General features: G+C 36.5%; 1 long non-coding RNA gene across 1 annotated transcript; it reads left to right on the top strand.

Annotated features, from left to right (window-relative positions):
* Nucleotides 1–405: 405 nt before the first annotated feature.
* LOC137736593 (uncharacterized) lies at nt 406–1,579 on the top strand. The gene is made up of 3 exons (XR_011068780.1): nt 406–775; nt 892–979; nt 1,073–1,579. It is a non-coding gene; the product is annotated as an uncharacterized lncRNA (long non-coding RNA).
* Nucleotides 1,580–9,729: the final 8,150 nt, after the last annotated feature.

Below are 9,729 nucleotides of genomic sequence, written 5' to 3'. Positions count from 1 at the left end.
TGGTCCATTAAAATTTGAAAGGCCTGTGAACCACCTTCAGAAGCTAACACTCCAAATGCCATGTGTGGTATCGGATTACATCAATTTAGTAATCAGCCAGAATAAAGAATTCGAAATCAAGGGGAGATACTCATTAGGAGGAGCATCCAAAACAAATCAAGATTTTAACGAGGTAGCCGATATTGACATATGGCCATCTAAGGGGGAATGTTGTAAATAGTGGATGTCCACTCAACAAAGGAATCAAGATAGCTGTCCACTAAACAAGCAAGTGGAAATAAGGTTGTCCTCCAGAACATGTCCTTCCACTAGGAGCTACCACTGCTTGCTTTCGGTGCTCTTGCATTGCCTATAAAACAAAGGAGCATATGAAAGAAATACATATACGGAAGGAAGAGAAAAAAAAAGAAGGAAGGGATGAAAGAAAAACATTCAGAGGAAAAAAAGAGGAGTTATGGAGGAAAGGAAGAGAAGAGGAAAGAAGAGAGATGTGGAAGAAATTACCAGTGAGTCAGGCTAGAGAGAAAAGAGAAAATAGGGAGAGTTATTTTGTATTCCTATTATTTCAGATAATGAAAGAAAGTACTACTGCTGCACCGAGGACGTAGGCACACTTGCCGAACCTCGTAAATATTATGTCTTATTTACTTTATGTTCCACTACACACATAACGTCGACTTTACAACAAGATCAACGATTTAGAATCATGGAGGCCCTTAAGTGGACAAAGAGAACAGGGTTTGGGAAAGCTGACCAGGTTCCCCTAAGAGAACAGGTTTTCACTTTGGCTGCCATGCACGAAAGCATGCATAGTGCTGCTTTTGATACATATGAATATAATTTGCGTATCTAGTTTCATAATCGACCTTTTGTTGTTTTAAATTGTTTTAGTTTATGTGTCTGCTTGCTGAGCTAGAATTCAGCATGCACTGTGGACATTGTGCAGATGATGTCAAGAAAGGCTGCAATAAGACGAAAGGTATATACACCTGACTTCAATATTCTAGTTTAAACTAGCTAAAAGTTATATCACTGCGGCACTGCCTACCTATGAATTTTTTTTCTATGTCAGAAGTTGAAAGGGTTAGCTTGATAAGGTGAACAAAGTAGTGATAGTGGAAGGAAGATTTCGTCATAAAAAGCTTCTCAAATGCCTCCGAAGGGCTAACAAAATGTGATGCAGAACAATTAACAGATCAGATTATGTAAGAGTTTCATATATGTGTGTGTGTGCACGCGTGTGTGTAAGTGTAAGCTCAAGAAAAATAGACTCTGCATTTTCTCGGGTATGATTTAAGCACCTAATAGCGAGACGATTAAAAATTACAGCTCCAGTGTGGAATATTGGTTTTCACAACGCTTTAATAACAATTACGGGTCAAATTTGCGTTTTTAAGACTTGGAAGAAATTTGGGTATTTTTTAAATTATGTAAGCTGTAATCGAACGTCTTGCTTTTATCCAATAAAGTAGGCATCGAATGCTTTTTGAATTGAGGTTGATTTACCTATTATTCTGTTGTGTTCGCGTTTTAATATGGGAGGCTTCATATTGAAGATGAAGTTTGCACACAGGGAGGAAAAAGAAGATGAAGCAAACCAGTAATTACTAGATTCAACTGCATATGTAAATGAAATTATTTTTAAAAGACATCTACGGGATGAGGGGAATTGTACTTAGAAAGAAAAAAAAATATGAAAAAAAAAAGGTTGATTTACTCAGGGAGGGCATACTTCATCCCTCAAAATATGAAGAAAAAAAAAATGGTACAAAAAAGATTTTGAGACATGAAAAAAATGACAAAAGAAAAAAAATAGATGCAAGAATAAGAGGGAATGAAGCGGAATGCAAGATAACAGACCATGCATGTGTATTGTCTGATAATAATCAAGAATTACATGCAAGTAGTATTGAGAAGAGGTTTTAATTCCGGGTAATGCTAGGCAGACTAATTTTGTAAATTAATGACATGGAAGTTGATGAGTGCGTTATTATTTAAACGTTGATAAACATGTTCATTTCTATTAATGACAAATCATTTAGTTTACAAATATTTTCTCTCTAACATTTACCCTTTAATTCCAGATTATGTTTGATAGCACAATTAATTCTAAAGTTTTATTTACGTGCTAAGAAGATTCATTTTTCCATGCTAGCAATTACGCCAATTGTCACATCCCGGCCCGGGGCGGATCACTTCCCGGGCCCGCTCCACCACCGTAGCACGATATTGTCCGCTTTGGGCTTACCATTCCCTCACGGTTTTGTTTTTGGGAACTCACGAGCAACTTCTCAGTGGGTCACCCATCCTGGGATTGCTCTAACCCCCTTCTCGCTTAACTTCGGAGTTCCTAAGGAACCCGAAGCCAGTGAGCTCCCAAAAGGCCTCGTGCTAAGTAGGGATGGGAATATACATTTAAGGATCACTCCCCTGGGCGATGTGGGATGTCACAATCCACCCCCCTTGGGGGCCCGACGTCCTCGTCGGCACATTTCCGGGCAGGGATTGGCTCTGATACCAATTGTCACATCCCGGCCCGGGGCGGATCACTTCCCGGGCCCGCTCCACCACCGTAGCACGATATTGTCCGCTTTGGGCTTACCATTCCCTCACAGTTTTGTTTTTGGGAACTCACGAGCAACTTCCCAGTGGGTCACCCATCCTGGGATTGCTCTAGCCCCCTTCTCGCTTAACTTCGGAGTTCCTAAGGAACCCGAAGCCAGTGAGCTCCCAAAAGGTCTCGTGCTAAGTAGGGATGGGAATATACATTTAAGGATCACTCCCCTGGGCGATGTGGGATGTCACACCAATCTAATTACTGATTTTTTTCATTTAATTTTTCAGAAATTGTCATTGTTAAATAAAATAACAACAAAGCCTTATCCCATTAAGTGGAGTTAGCCGCATAATTAAATTCTAGAACACAATTGCTCTCGGTTTTGTGACAAGTTTTCTGTTAGATTCAAGTACTTAATATTTTTTTCTATAATTTCTATTAAAGTCTTCTTAAATCTTCCTTTACCCCTTTTACCATGAGCCTTTGTCTCATAATTCTCATCTTCTAACCAAAGCATTAGAGATCGTGCAACTGAAAAGTAGAAAGAAGTAAAAGATCAAGAGTTTGGAAGCACTAGGCATCGTGCTAATGAAAAGGTACCGCAAAGTGTAAATTATAACTAGCCAAGCGGAAAGTGTGGAGTTCGGAAATTATGTGAAGACGACACGTCCTATGTTCCAGATTCAAAAAAATTTAAATCAAATTTATAAAACACTAAATTTAATGGTTGAAATCGAACATGAGCAAATTTAATGATAAAAAAAAAGTAAATCTAACGGCTCAAAATTAAAATTCAACAGCTAAAACAATTAAAAAAAATTATTGAAATCAAAATTCACTTAAAAACTCTATAATATCAATGTATTTGTTCAAACATTCACAAACAATTCATTTTCCTCGTACATTTCCTCCATTTTTTCTTTCTACCTATTTTCAAAACTATTTCTTCCCATTTTCAAAATTTTCAAGATGCCAAATGAAATGATCATCTAAAAGGACCTAATTGGTCAAATGATGAAGATGTTGTTATTTACTTGGCAAGGATTTCAATTAGCTAAGATGGTGTTGCTTTCACAAACCAAAATAAAAAGCTCTTGTGAGGTAAAATCCTTGATGAGTTTAATTTCATCTCCACCACCAACCGAACCTCTGAAGGTGTATACAATTGGTGGAAGACTATCAACAAAGTATGCAACTTGTGGAAGGGAAGTTTGGATAAAGTTGTGGTTAGCATCGCTAATGGAAGGAGTTTAGAAGAAGTGGTGACGGTCTCCCTTCATAGTGTGTTTTTCATGTACACAATCTTATTTTCCAATTAACTGATCTTTATTTATTCCTCGTATAGACTGAGAAAGCATTGTCAATTTACAAGACAAGGGTTACGCCCAAAAACTCTAGTTTTATATTGTCTTATGCTTAGGACATCCTCAAGGATTGTCCAAGATGGCGAATCAATACGGACCAAAAATGGGCAAAATTATTTGCTAATGAAGACTCAAGCATTAATGTTGGTGATGATGTTGATGAATTGGTGACCCCATCTTCATCTATACCAAGGCCGTCGAGACGACAAACAAAGTAAGCAAAGAAAAAAGAAAAGATGCAAGATCTGACTACTCTGGAGTTGAAAATATAATTGAAGGGTGTGAGGAGACCAAAGAAGAATGGTTTGAATGTGCTTACTCATGGTGAAGCAAATGGAAAAGAAGATGCAAGAGACCTTTTAGAACAAGAAATGTTTGATTTTGAGGTAATGAGGGAGGACTTCAACAAATATAATCCAAGGAGGAAGAAGTTCTTCTGTGATAAGCAAGCGCAAATTATAAGATGCCATGCCGCAAGGAATGTCTTCGATCCATCTAATGATCCAAATAATGATCAATCTAATGTCTATTTCCCAAGTCCATCACCAAGTCAACCAAATCCCTACAAATATTTGTATTAGTAATTGTTGTAAGAATGGGGTAGGTTGTGTGATTTTTCATTATTTATTGGACTTTAAATATTTTTAGATTAAAATGTTCATGAAAATGAATCTACATAAATTTTATTTTAAAAAAAGTTGGGCAAAATCTAGGACAAAATTTTAAGCCATAATCATTGGATGAAAAAAAACTGTTTCTAGGTTACGACTTAAAATTTTTAAGTTTTATCCCACACCATTGCTCATGTTCTTAGTCTTTGGCACGCAATCTAACTCTCCTGATTCTTCTCTGAATCGTCACAAGGAGATTTTGATTGCAGAGCATTCAATTTTTTGTTAGTTAGAATCACGGTAATCTTTGAATCCAACTTCGCAGGCTTCGTTCCTGCACTTGAGCTACCCTATAGTAGTATTCCCAATGATTTTCCCGTCTTTTGTTGTTGTAGTCGTAGTCGAGTTTTTTTTTTTTTTTTTTTTTTTTTTTTTGTTTGTTTGAGGGTGCATATATTGCCCTTTCTGGTGTATCATAAGCTGGCTTTTATCATCTGAATGAAAGAATCGACTCCCAATTGTTCTCTCTTCTTTCTGGGTTTACTTTAATGCTTCCAAAGATAATGAGAAAATGTAGTCCTCTGTGTGCACGTGTCTGCTTGCTGAGTTTACTTTTATGACAATAAGCACACGTTTAAAGACTTCTGAACATTTAACGCAAATTTGTTTAACGTGATTGTTGTGACCAAAGAATGACATAAAAGGAAGAGTTCCAGTTCCCATAGCTTTTTTCATAAAAGTGATGGTGATGTAGTGCAACACCAAAACGATGTGAGGCCATTTTATGATTCAATTTTCTCTTCCAACATCTCAAATTTAGTTTGGTTTGGTCTGATATTATGGAGATTTTTTTAGGGAGAGGGGATTCAAACTCAAGACCTTAGGGCTTTGGGCGCCCTGAACTCGAGACTTTAATATTTTGGACGCAAGATAGAATGCTCTTAACTAATTGACGTACAAGCTCATTGCTGTGAAGATTTTATTTTATAGTGAGTAGTTTCTTTAGGTTTATTGAAGTAAAAAAAGTAATGGTACCCCTTATCAATTAAGTGATTAAACTCAAGACATGGTTGGTCAAGAATTAGGGTTATAAATTTTTTTATCAATCAGCTCTGAGCAAGGACGGATCCAAATAGGGACCAGGGAGGTCCTAGGACCCGTTGGCAATCCTAAATCGTTGCTATAAATTTTCCAGGGACCCCTCGTACTCGAGCATGAGGTCTGTGTAGGTTGCAGTGGCTGTCTTCTTCTCGGAGAAGATGACCGCGCACGGAGAAGAAAGAAATAGGGACCCTTCCTGCCTCTCTCCTCCTTGCTTCTGCCATGGTCTCATCCGTCGGTGCCACCCACTTCTCCTCCAACATTTCTCTGTCGTCTGGCGGGGGCAGTACATAAGCCCAAACTTTCCCAAATTATTTCAACCATCTTAGTAATTTTTCTTATGGGTGAAATTTCCTTCATAAGGTTAGTAAGATGGTATGATTTGTCATGGGTTGGTGAAATTTGGTGGTGGAGCTACCATGGCTTCGGGAGAATGGGGAGGGAGGCGGTTGGTGGAGGTATGGCAGCTTTGTTCTTAGTGAGAGAGAAGGTGGATGTTTGGAAACTAGTAAAAGAGAAAAATGGTGTGCTTGGTTAGAAAGATAGTGGGAGTTTGGGGAGAGTTTTATTTGACCGGTGTTTTAAATTGGGGTGTGCTATCCACACACCCTCTTAATTTGCGGCCGTCGGATCGACTGAATTAAAGAAGATCAAATGACAGAAATAAACAAAGGGTGTGTGAGAAGCAAAAAGGGGTGTGTGAATAGCACACCCCTTTAAATTTAGTGCTTCATATTAGATAATCAATAACTTAGGTACTCCCTAGTAACTTATGAAACCTCGTAATGGACACTTGAATTATGATTTTATAATTTATAATATTGTTTTGCATATGATTTTTGAATGAAATGTATTATATTTAAATTTTCAATGTTATTTTTATCTATAATTTTTTTGACCTTTATAATTGGGACCCTCCGAATTTAAAATCCTGGATCCGCCACTGGCTCTGAGTCAGATGCATTTGCAATAGAACTTAAGTCGGTACATATACAAGAAAAGATAATGGAAGACAGCTTAAATTTGATCAAAGACATGTTATAATATTCCAAGTTGTTGGAAGAAAACAATTAAGACCCTTGTTAAGTTTGCTGCATAATCTCCACTCTCTCCCTCCCACTTTCTTTGTGTTTAAGAGGTAAGAATTTTTTATAGGGGAATCTGTTAGCTCGTCCATTTGGTAAACAAGCAACTGCCTACATTGTATTTGCTTTTCAAGAAAATTTTATGATGCTACGAAGTATCTTATTTATAAGATTTTTTATTATTAAATTATTATATCTTTGACTAATTAAGGATCCAACAGTTATACGTCTTGGAGTATATTAAAAAAAATTTGACCGTTTCGAAAGATGTAAAGTTTTATACAATTCAAAGGTTATAAATAAATCAAAAGTAAAAGAAAAAAAGATATGTACAAATATCAGTTCCCCATGTAGCTTGATAATTGGATTTGTACATGTAAATCAATCTGCATGACAGAAATATGGGACAACAATCAAATGTTAGGGTTTGTCTGAATACCCTTGCTTTTACAAACACGCAACCACTAGTTAAAATTCCATCTAAAAGCATTTAATCTCCCAAGTTAGCTTCTTCACACTCTTTGAACAATATTCAATTAAGTTCCTGCAGGACCCCATATTTCTGGCACCAAGTTACATGGAAATTAAATATAACAATTTTGATCAATCTTGGGTCACGCTAGCCCTTATTGATGTGCCATACTTCCACAAGCCTCAATTATAAGGAGAAAAAGCAAGCCATTCATCTCAAAACTTGAAGAAACAAAAATTGTAAAACAAAAACAAGGCAGAGAAATGGCATTTGGAGCTTAGCATCTTCACGGCTGGGTGGAAACGGAAATGAATTGAGAATAGGGAGGGAAGGAAGCAATGTTGTTTTAATTTAATTTCCATCACCCTAATGTTTAAGGAATAAATTAAAAAAAGGCTGATGTCACACCGAGTATACATACGATCATACCACCTAAGCTTTTGCGAAAACCACTAGCTAGCTTTCATAAAGTCGTTTGGTGATGCAAATTAAACTTAGCAATTTTTTGCATAATCTTTTAATTCGATACGAAATGATACAAAATAATAAGTTTCCGATTAACTCGTTATCATGTGATCCGGTAAAATAATGAGTTTGACATGACATGATCTAATGCAAATGTACGTTCAGAAGAAGAAAATTGAAACCCTAAACCCTAAAACCAAAGCACCCATCGTACACCCCACTCTCAACCAGAACAAAAAGTTTCAACTGTATCTCAGGTAACACATTCTCAAAACATGCCTTGTTTTCAATTCGGTGTGTTTGTCTTTTAACTCGTCATATTAATCATTCAAATTAAATCATCGCTGCCGGAATTGCTTTTCTTGATTGCTAGAGCTATATGAGGGCCTGAAGTGCCAAATAAGCCCACGTTTGGAGACTTCTTAATTCTTATGCACATTTGTTTCGTTATAGCCAAATTCTTTGTTTAAAAAAACGACAGAATCTTTCTTAGTCAAGAATGAGGGTTATAAAAGTTGTTTCGCATCAGTAATTAATATCAAGGATACACCAGCATCAGTATGCTTATACCATTAAAGTCGATCTAAGTCACAAGATAAAAAATGGAAAAGACATCACAAGATTAATTTTTTCTTTAATCTGCTGCATAATACTATGCATGGTTGTAGTTGTAGAGACAAGAGCAATGTTTTTGAGTCCTTCCGTGAAGCTTCAGTCACCTCCAAATACATATGGACTCCACTATCTCTCGATCTCTCTCGGGTAAGAAGTGGAAGTTCTTTTGTAGGAGAATCTCTAAGCCGTCCATTTAGTAAAAAACAAATGCCTTTTTCTTTTGGTCAAATGCCTATGCATTGAACATTTAGCTTCCAAAAGATGATAAAAAAAAAAAAAAAAGCAACATGCATATGCTCTATAGGAGTAGGATTCTCACCCCTCATATTCCCATCTCATTTCCTTCCCTCCTCTCACAGATTGTTTTTTATCTTCTTCTGGCTATTAAAAAATTAACACAAAATGTTGACGTGATTTAACCGTAACCATTTAAATATGAGAAGAGGGAAGAGGAAGAAGACTAGGAAGGAAGAGAATCATACTCCTGCTCTATATGGTATTGGAAGCCCAATTGGGGTTGTATATGAATATGCATGACAGATATATATGGGTCAAAAATCAAATTAATGTGTTACATGGAGAATTCTGAATTAGGAGAAGGGAAGGGTGCTACTGAAAAATATTAGAAAGCCTACTTAATTAGAATCAAACTCAATTTACCTATATGGCCTTGCTTTACAAACCCACCACTTTCCATCTAAAGCTATGTGAGGATGTAGGGGGTTTGTCTATTTAAAAAGTAAAAAACATTACATGGGCTTATAATAAGGAATCGAGCAAATTTCTCTTTTGTCAGTTAATTTTGGGGTGAAATCTCAAACTTTGTGATGTCAAGTTGATCCACTTGTGAGAGTTCGACCCAATATCACCTAATATGTGTTGTTATCTCTATTTAGCATGAGTGTTGTCACATGTAAAAATCATATGAGAATCTAAATTAATGTTATTCCACCTCAAAAAGTTAAGACACATGTATGTATATTTATCAATTAAGTTTTAAAATGAATCCTCAACTTCCTTTAAATCACTTTAAAGCCTTTCACCTCAGTAACTCTCTAATACCCTCTTTGTGGAAGCTAGGTTTAATTGGACTTTGGTGATTGGGAATTTTCCTTTTAGCTTCTTACTGGAGAGCAATAGCTATTAAAATAATACTCAAAATTCTCTTTCTGCAGGGCTCCATATATCTGGCACTATACAGAACAATTTGATCAAATTAAGCTAAGTGATCATGCTAACCCTTGTTAATGTCACTACTAAACTATACCTTCCATTTTTATTTGTCGATCTTTGAAGTCCATTGTTTTGAGTTTTGACTACGACGTCCCCTGCCCTCCAGCTCTTCAAGTGTGCGGTTCCTTTACAAAGTGCTTTTTCTATTCATTAAGCACATGTACTGTTGGCCTCAATTATAAGAAGAAAAGCAAACCATGCGTATCAATTTTTTATGGTAAAAAAG

The sequence above is a fragment of the Pyrus communis genome, chromosome 6, assembly GCF_963583255.1.
Source record: "Pyrus communis chromosome 6, drPyrComm1.1, whole genome shotgun sequence".
Classification (NCBI taxonomy): domain Eukaryota; kingdom Viridiplantae; phylum Streptophyta; class Magnoliopsida; order Rosales; family Rosaceae; genus Pyrus; species Pyrus communis.
This window is presented reverse-complemented; position numbering and strand designations above follow the sequence as displayed.